The following is a 10,420-nucleotide window of genomic DNA, read 5'->3' as shown; positions in this document are numbered from 1 at the left end:
GTTGAAGAATGTGCTGATAATTTTTGCAAACTACTAAAATAATGATTTGGATAAGGGACGCCAGTTAGGTTTTCCAATTTAAAAAGTTGTTTATCACGGGATCTTGAAAGGTTCTAAAGTTGCCATTATGAGAGTTTCCGTCTTGAGAAAATAAAATTTGTTGTAAACTTGTAATGAGACAGTTATTTGTTATAAATACAAGAAATACATGGTTGGACATAACCTCAAATCAATAGTATTTGGACATACACAAATAATAGAATTTAAATGAGAAATAATTAAGTCACATCATTTCACTTTTTTTGTCAAAAAAAATATCATTTCACTTTTACATTTTATCATCCATGCGTGTGCGTCTAAATGAATTTTATTTAAATTTATGGTTGTGTAAGAGTTGCTCTCAAGTAACATGGTGCAATGTTGACACTATATGGGGAAATTTTAGTGATATCGAAAGAATTTGATGTCAATTGAATTGCCCTTTTGCATGCCTTTTGTCTAAGTGTGCCACATTCATGAACTAGAACTTGATCCAATACATTATTTTTACGTAATTTTTTTATTAACTAATGTTCTTATTTTCTTATCTATTAAAAGTAGACTTATCTAAAAGAAAGTCTACTAAACATATACAACATAATGCTTTAGAGATTCAACGGGGAAGCTGTTAATTGGTATGTCGGGCTACTCGCAAATCTCCGCTACCGTCCTTGAAGCGGAATCCATGGGATTGTTGGAAGCTATCAAAACAACCACAAGTAATTTTTTTTTTTGGTAGAACAACCACAAGTAATGGTTTGCAATGAGTTTGGTTTGAAACTGATAGTAGGTCACTTGTTAATGTACTTAACACCTCTAATACTCCTCTTAATGAATTTGGGGACTTTGTGTTTCAATGTAAAAATATACTGAAAAGCAATCCCGATTTTGTGGTGTCGTTTGTTCGGAGGCAAGCAAACAAGGCAAATCATAGTATAGCTAGAGCCGTCTTATCTCACCCCAGCCCCATGTCTTCTATGATGTACCCTCTACTTTGTCCTCTTTAGTTATGAATGAAATGCAGTGATTTTGCTATAAAAAAGGTAAGTAGATTACACACATATTCAACCTTTTCACTTCTCCACACTTAAATGTATAAAGTTTTAGCCACTAACCTATTTGACAAAAAAAATATTCAAAACTAAAATTTTTGATGACATTCAAATCCCGACCCCTGCATATAATATGCTCAACGGGACAATCCCTACATTTCACAGGTACCTTACCATTCAACTACTCGACTGCTCGCCGGACGTTGTTCTTCTAATCACTCTTGATAATTTGTTAATGGTAATTTATATAGAGACGAGTTTGTATGTTAAGGATTTTTCACTTTTTATTTAAGTATCAGCTTCAAAGTCACTAATAAAATGTTATCTTTTTCGAAAAATATGTATACAAAAACAATAAATTCACATCTAAATGCCACAACATACTGCAACAAAAATAAAACAAAAGATTAAAACAAAAAATTGAGGAAAAAAGACAAACTCACTATCGATATTATTCACTTCAATAAGTTATTTTTTTGTTGAAGGAATTCACTTCAATAAGTTGTTATTATAAACAAAACTTGAGTGTATAAGTCCCGCAACAACTAAGATTGCAACCACTATTAAGGTACGATACAATAAAAAATTGAGGAAAAAAGACAACCACACTATTGATATTATTCAATACAATTAGGTATAAGTTGTATAACTGCCACAACAACTATGACTCCAATCACTATTAATAAACCCTTACCAATTCTTTCATCTTCTGGAGCATGACTGGGTCCTGGACTTGGAGCATTAGCTGCAATGTCACATAACAACACATTGGAATTGAATTTATAATTTAATTAGTTGCCAAGTAATTTCATGCTTTTGAACAACACATTAAGGGAGAATGAATTAATGATGATTGGGTTGACAATAACATACATAGGGGGAGTAGAGTGGGACTGCCCAAAAGTATTTCTATTTAATCACTTAATATGACAAGGGTTGAAATTAATTACTTACCATGACATGGGAGTGATACGCCACAAATAGTAGGTAGCTTCGTTGCCTTTGTGAGATCCATTGACGAATTGTCACTCTCCATAATATCACAAATGCAATTGGTATCGTTTGCTGCTATAGATTTCACTGCAATACAACATGAGTAATCTGGTTGTTGTGAATTATCGTCATGGATAAAATATGGGAGACACTCCACCACCATATAAGTTATGATGGTCCTACAATAACGTGTTTTTGGTGTTGAAATTGGGCAAGAGATTTTCGATATAGCTGGGAATGGCATCAAAGCATTATTAGTTTTGAAGGGCATCAACGCAAGTAGAATAGCTGAAATACCGAAAACATTTGCCATATTAATTACTTCAATCGAATCGAATCTCGCCCTCACAAAGGTTAAATTATTGGATTTGGTCTTCCCCGATATCAATCACACCCAAAATAACATAGCAACTCGAATTCCTAATGTAAATGTAACTCAGAAATCAATCAATATTCTGAAAGAGAAAGACTTATTTTTGGGCGGTGTATGTGTTTAGTGAGTATGAAGTTGTGTTAAAAGTTAAAACTGATTTGAGTAGGTTCTAATTTTTATTTTTATGGTGACGTGCTGCAAATAGTTTTGTTTGTTCCTTATATTGTTCCTACTTCCTAGCCACCACAATATCAGGGTAATATTGTTTTTTCGAGAGGGTACAGGGAAAATTTGTTACCAAATATAGATTTGATCGAGTAAAGATATGTTATTTTATTCGAACGGAAGTAAAATTATATTATTGCTACTGCTATATCCTTCAAAGAAAATTATTGCTACTGCTACATTAATCTTTTTTTTTTTTTTAAATAGTTTAGTGGTTAGAACTTCGATCTGCATATAACAATGCTTGTCTTTGCCAACCGAGCTATGTTCACGTGACTATTAAAAATATATTATTACTATTGATATATTAATTTTGGTATGATACTAAAAAATAAGAAGGCGCCTACAAGATAAATAAATATGAGAAATTCTTACATGAACTCTTACCTAAGAGATTATTCTTACACCCAACCGATTAAAATCAAACATCTCATTAAAATAATAAAAATAATTAATATCATAATTTTTTCTCATTATTTTTAATATTTCTCTCTCCTTTTTCCACTTTCTTTAACCAACAAAAACCACCCACCACCATTTATGTTTCCATTTCCTTAATTAAAATCACATTTTTTTTTTAAGTTAATAACACGTGTCATATTTTTATTGGTTGAGTGTAAGAATGATCTCTTAGATAAGAGTTCATGCAAGAATATCTCAATAAATATAGCATGAACCTTTGAAGAGTTATCGTACCGATTGAGATAAATATGCAACCCATGCAATTGATTGATGATTAAAAAATTGATGGCTAGGTATGAAAAAGTCGGTTTTCTTGTCATGGAATAATTGGAATTTATTTGTCAAAATAATATAATGATCAAAAGACCTGAAGTGATAATGATGTTAAAAAATATAATGATCAAAATATATAATATAATGACAACGAATAAGCCCGTTAACATTTCGATTAGGGCTGCAAAGTTGAGAGATAGAATGTTGTAACCCAAAACCCTCGATTCCATTCCCTTTCAAACTCGCAAACAAAACCTTAGTGTCCGATTTACCTATGTCTACTTTTCGAATAGCCTTTTGGCAACTTTTTTCCAAGGCTTAGCCATCTGGATTGCGAGCACGTGTTTTAAGAGTATTATTATGAGTTTGGAACAAAATAATACTCGAACATAAAGATCCATTGTAGTCTTTTACGTGGTCATGTTGCACATGGAGCGTATTTTCCTGTCAAGTCTTTAGAGACGAGTAACATTCAATCATATATTGTAGACTTGTAGTATGAGGTATTATAAAGAAAAATAAATATATGTAGAAGTTGAATTCACTTAAGTGATTGTGGGTGGCATCATGTAACTTGTAGAATTTTAGTTAATGATGTGGAAATCATTTGGTTTGGTTCATATGGCAAAAGTGAGATGGAGTATCACACCAATATCATTGTAAGTTTATGAAATGCATTGAATTCTTTGAATATGTCATCATAATAAACAATAAGAAAGTATAAACCTGTTTGTGTAGGTCGTTCATGATCTCCTTGTGGAGATGGGAGAGGATTAAACGTGTTCTTCTTGATCAAATGAATGTCCTCCCAATATTGATGAAATCAGGAGCAGATCATGATCCACCGTGAGAGTGAATTGGATTTTAGGTAGTTTTGATCTTTTGCAAGGAAAAGATGGGAAAACTACTTCCCACATACCACGCCACTATTCAGAACAAACTGAAGATTTTTCCGAAGATGATAAGGATATACTTACTGCCAGTGGCGTCTTTAGGACCCTAGATTAAGGGTGCAAATTTTTTAACGCAATTCATATATATATATATATACACATATACTTTTTTAGCCAAGTAATTACACTCAAATGGTTAATGTGTTTCATATAAGAATCCAAGTTCGATTATATATGAAACACGATTTTTTATTAAACTTTATTTACCTCATGACCGAACATCAGATCACTAGAGTCTCCTTCCCTATGAACCAAAGTTTCTTAAAAATGATAAAAAATAATCTAAAAAATCAAAATTACCTTACAAGCATGCTGACATGAAGTATTGGTTCCAATCTTTTTTACCTTGAGGTTGTGAATTGCGATTTCTATTGTTTTGAATATAAGATTAATTACCCTCCTTAAAAAAAAAATTAATTACCCATTGTGTTTCTACTTTCAAAACATCATTATGAATGATTGACATATTAACTATGTTGACATTCCAAAAAGCAGCAAACATTTGTAACACGCTCCAAAATTTATTAAAATAAAGAAAAAGAAAATACAAAATTGAGGATAAGAAACCCACAAAATCAAGAAAACCAATGGAGTAGTTTGGAAAGACCAAATTTATGAGTAACGATTTTGTCCCCCAAGCAATATTATTAGGGTCATGCTACATGTTAAGAAATTTAAAAGTAGAAATATTTCATTAAGTTTTGTGCATTCTATTTATTACAAATTTAAAAATTAAATTTAATACACACATTTCAACAAGAAATTATTATATTTTTGATTCACTAATTGTGCCTTAAGGGCACAAGTTAGTTTTTCCCATATTATTAATAGGGTCAATTCCAATATATTAAGAGGCCTAAAACAAACATTTTAATAAGGCCTTTTAAAAAAATTAAGCAAAGAAACTTATAAAAATACATAAATTTTGGGGAGTTCAAGATTCAAACTCATGACCAAAAAAATTCGAGGCATTTTCAATAACGAATTAAATTATAGAGATGTCTATAACTTATTTTCCATATATATAACCAAATTAAATTTTTGTAGGACTTTTTATACTCAAAATTTTGGGACCTAAAACCCTTGTTTGAGTTTCTTATCCCTTGAACCGGCCGTGATTACTAACACTATGACCATGTTGAGTTAATCTATCTACACAATGAATAAACAATGAATGTGCAGATAAATTTAGTCTAGACAACGAATAATCTATCTACACAATCCAAATTTAGTCCACCAAACTTATCACTCTCAATCCAATGACTAGACAATATTGCTAGAAACAAGCGGCTAACAAAAGTTGTTCTAGAATTCCTAAACATTGTCCCACAAGCTGCTAAAGATGCATGGATTACCAATGGCTAAACCATTAGCGTTAGGTTTATTCCAACCAATTTGAGGAGGTTTCCAAAGGACTTCGGCAAACAGAATGCTTTTGCAATGTCTATACGTCACTTTGAAATTTCTTCAATTTGCAAATACATATTTGCAGGGCCGTCTTAACAAATTCATAGGCCCGGTTTTAATTTTATAAGGGATGCAAAAAAAAAATTAAATTCCGGGCCCCAAAAAAAATAAATAAGCCATTTTAAAAAAAATTTTAAATCACACTTTGGTGGGTCTTGAACACATGACCTCACACTCAACAAAAATTGGCCACACCACTAAAGCAAGCTGTACAAACTGAAATAATTTGCTTTTAATATATATATAACCATTATTTTCGTGTCTTACATATTAAAAAAAATATTTTGGGCCCCAAAAAATTGGAGGCCCGGTGTCGTCGCCCAGCCTCGACGGGCTATGGGCCGGCCCTGCATATTTGAAGAAGATATCGTGCCTTTCGAGATAGTTAACATGAATACTACTTAACCTCAAACCATTCCTTTGTAACCAAATTATCCAAATAACATGGACAACAAAAAATAAAATAAAATCATTAACAATTCAGATCACCATTTCTTTTCTCTCTACACTTTTTTTTTTAAAATCAAAATTCCTCAATCAAAAAAATCTTAGAAAACTGGACTTTTTGTTGCAATATCTTCATTCATGAGCAATGGTTAGAATTCATGAACTTAAAATAGTAGAAATTCATCTCTAATGTGAGACATGTCACACGATGAATGAACGTCTCAATATCGTTTATCTCTTGTTGCGGAACAAAAGTTGTGGTTCCACAATAGCTACAACATAAAGTAGAACCATGCAAAAAGAGCATATTTAAAAGCCAACAGTGCAGATAAAATGTAACATGAAGGACCAAATTGGGAAGGAAAAACATAAAGAACCAACCCGAAATAAAGATCAACCTTAAAGGACAACAACCATAAATTTGGCCTTCTTTTATTTATATATCTCGATATATATATGAGATGGCAATAGAAACACACACAAGTGAAGTAGTCGGGGTTCGAACTTCAATCACGGCGTCCGACCTAACAATTTTAACATTTTTATAGTTGAGCTAAAACTATTTTTTCAGTTGGGCTAGGACTTGCAAACTACCTTCTTTTATCTTATAAAATGAATATGTGTTTCTTATTTTTTGGCTTTCTTTTTATTTGGAACAAATATTTTTTTGGCTTTTCGTTTGGTCATGTTTTTATTTTTTTTTATTTTTTTAAATGTATAAATGAAATAGAGGATAATATTATATTATATTATTTCTATCAAGTAGTATTATAGCGTATTCATTTTTACTATAAATACAAAGCGAAATGTATTGATTTTCTTTTTATTAATTTAGTTGTGACTCTGTTCTTTTAACTAATTAAGTTATGTAACTTTTACTTATAATCAGTTGATCTCCTAAATCCCTCAAATTATATTGAATGAAAATTAAAAATTGAAAGATCATTCATTTAAAATAACAACCACCCCTGATTTTTTTTTTTTACAATAACCATTCTTCACACACATTTATGCACATACTACATTCATAATCACAGTTTGTGATATCAAAGATGCTACTGCTTATTCGACTCGTTGAGTCACAGAATAATAGCTCACAAATCACGATTACATCCACATATTTTTCTATTTGGTCAAAATCATTGGATGATAGAGATTTAGAGTGGACTGCGCCTCTAGTGAAAAATTCACCGGAGAGAATTCCCATGCAACACACATATGCGCAAAGTCAAACATTTAAATGCTCTAACACGTGTTCATATATACTTCCTACGTCTCATTATAATTGTCGTTTTGACGTAACTTCTCATTTGACATACATAAGTGTTCCAACATGGTACAATGATCTCACTCAGCGAGTTCAATAATTTCATCAATTTTGGCCTTTTCATACAATGTGCTGTTTTTCAGATGACTAATTTGTGACTCTTAATTTGTTGTTAATAATCATCAGTGTGTGTGAAAATTTACCCGTCGACCTATGTTGAAACAAAGTTAATGTGAGGAATAGACAGATTAGAGCAAAACAAGTTAAATTTCATAGGAAGAAGAATCTACAATACTATGAAATATCTGAAAAGAATAACTATAATTTCGAGAAAACTTGCTGGGTACGTAACTAATTAATCAAACATGCTTTATTTTTATTTTTGAATTTTGATATGTCAATGTCATGAATGATGAGTGGTAGCAAATTATTTATTGATTCGCCATGTGGTTTTTTATTTGCAGTAATATTAACCTTCACAATTTGTAAGGAATTTTGTTATCAATGTGTTTTTAGCAAAGATTAGGGTATTCTTCTGTTCTTCCATAGTTATTTTTTGCCTGATTTAATTTAATGTTGCTTGTTAATTAATTTATATGCTTGACAGGAATGGAACAGAGATAACGATGGTAACTACTAAGCCTCTTCCTGATGACGATGATGATCCATTTGAGTGAACTAGATAGTTTTTTTTTTTTTGTTCTGTTTGTTATGAATTTAATTGTATTTCATCACAAAGAAATTAGGATTTTAAGCTAGCAGTTTTAGCTAGTGTGGTCAAGGGTCATTTTATCATATTTTTTCTTATAGTTTTATACTTTTATTACTGCAATTATGCTATATATAATGGTAATTAGTTGACTTCTTCAGTCATTAACTAAACCTTTGAGAGTGATGCAATTAATGCACTTTTTGAACATGTGTGCATGGATGAAATTGGTTTCTCATAAACCAAGTTGCTTGGGCTCTAGTGGCAAGGAGCTCATTCCAAGGACGTATCCGGGGAATACCGGGTTCGATTCCTAGGAAGAACAATGTTTGGCCAGTGCGCATGTCTCTACACATGAGCCGGATTAGTTGCCCACCATTGGTGGGTTGGAAACCGGTGCTTTGGCCAGTGCGCATGTCTCTACACATGAGCCGGATTAGTTGCCCACCATTGGTGGGTCGGAAACCGGTGCAAAAGAAAAAAAAAATTGGTTTCTCATAATCACGTCCACTTTTTAGAATTAAATTTGAAGTACTAGATATTGATGAATGAACATATGAATACCATGCAGTGGATAATGGTTATAGAACTACAAGAATTAAGGAGATTTCTGTCAATGGAAGTTAAATTTCAGGTATGGGTTTAGTTTATACAAGTTAGCCTGATCCATGCTACATTGGGATGAAAAGCCACGTCTCACAATTCATTGAACCCTGAACAGTACTAGCACAACAATGTGAGGAATTTCCTGATATGCTAATAGTCTCCATATATGCACTTGATCAATGTCTCATAATTTTGTTATGCATCATGGCAAACTGGCATTAACAGCTAGCTTTGTATGTATTTGTTTTTACTTTTTTTAGTCTCATGTCTTTTCCTCATATCAATATATGAGTCAATCAGAAGTCATCAATATACATGTAGATACATGTCATGCAATTAATGTAACCAAGGCTCAGAGAATGAGAGACATATGCACTATGCAGGACTCATGTATACATAGTCATTTTATACCAATGTATTCTAATTTCCAGGTCCGTGTATGATTCAATTAGAAACATGATATAATTTTCAGTTCTCGTTAATGTATTATGTACCTTAATTGACACCATCCAGTCAATGCAAAATGAATTCAACTCTTCATTGCTTTTAGGAAAAAAGGAACTCAACTTTTCAGTCTTAAAAAAATATGGTTAGACATTAGAACCAATGTAAGTTGATTACAAGCATACACCTTAATAACCAACAACCAAAAAAATATGATGTATTTTGCTACGAGCATGAACCTTGATTTTTCACTACTCCACACTTGATGAATGAAATTCTAGACACTACCTTCATTTACAAAAACATATTCAAAACTAAAAATTAAGATGACATTTAAATAAAATATTCAAAAAAGATAAAAATAATTAATTCAAGCAATTTTTGTTTATGACTAGTCTGACTAAATATCACCTCATAAGGTGAATAAGTGGAGAATCGAGATTCAAACCCCGACTAGTGCCATATTACATGTAATATCCATAGCAATTGAACTATACTCATGAGAACAATTCAAGCAATATTTAAAAATTAAACAATTTCAACTAAAAAAAGTTATAAAAATTACATATAAATCGTTAAAAATATTTTCGGTTATGTATGTTTAAATTAACTGTAGATTTGATGCCGTAATTTATCCCACTTGCTAAAATAGTCGATTCTCACAGTTTGCAGGTTCCCCACAATTTCAACCACTCATCGGATGCCACAGGTAAACTGTTAATGGTGATTTATTTATAGACAAGTTTGTAAGTTAAAGATTTTACACTTTTTGTTTAACTATCAACGTCAAAGTCAACAATAAAATGTTATCTTTTTCGAAAAATATGTAATCTGAAGTATAACAAATTCACACATAAATGCCACAACCAGGGGCGGATCTGTGTGAGGCTGAGTGTGGCTATTGCCACACCAGCCCAACCCCCCCGTTTTTTTTTTTAATAAACAGAGCATAATTTTTTATTGAAATATACAGAACATAATTATATAATATATATGTTCTATTTCGAAACATAATGTGAAATTATTCTTTGGTCTAATGGTGCGACATTTGTGTTTCTGTTTGTGTTTGGTTGTTGTCGGTTCAACTTTTAACTTTTGCGTTTTTTTGAT

The 10,420-nt window shown here is 31.7% G+C and overlaps 1 long non-coding RNA gene across 1 annotated transcript; it reads right to left on the bottom strand.

Moving 5' to 3' along the window:
- Window positions 1-1,511: 1,511 nt before the first annotated feature.
- LOC146902156 (uncharacterized) lies at window positions 1,512-4,414 on the bottom strand. The gene is made up of 3 exons (XR_015022413.1): window positions 4,144-4,414; window positions 2,046-2,171; window positions 1,512-1,836 (listed from the first exon to the last, which is right to left on the bottom strand). It is a non-coding gene; the product is annotated as an uncharacterized LOC146902156 (long non-coding RNA).
- Window positions 4,415-10,420: the final 6,006 nt, after the last annotated feature.

The sequence above is a fragment of the Medicago sativa genome, chromosome 8, assembly GCF_051527215.1.
Source record: "Medicago sativa cultivar Bolivia chromosome 8, Bolivia_mono, whole genome shotgun sequence".
NCBI classification, from domain to species: domain Eukaryota; kingdom Viridiplantae; phylum Streptophyta; class Magnoliopsida; order Fabales; family Fabaceae; genus Medicago; species Medicago sativa.
The sequence above is the reverse complement of the archived record's forward strand: the minus strand, read 5'-3'. Positions and strand labels throughout refer to the sequence as shown.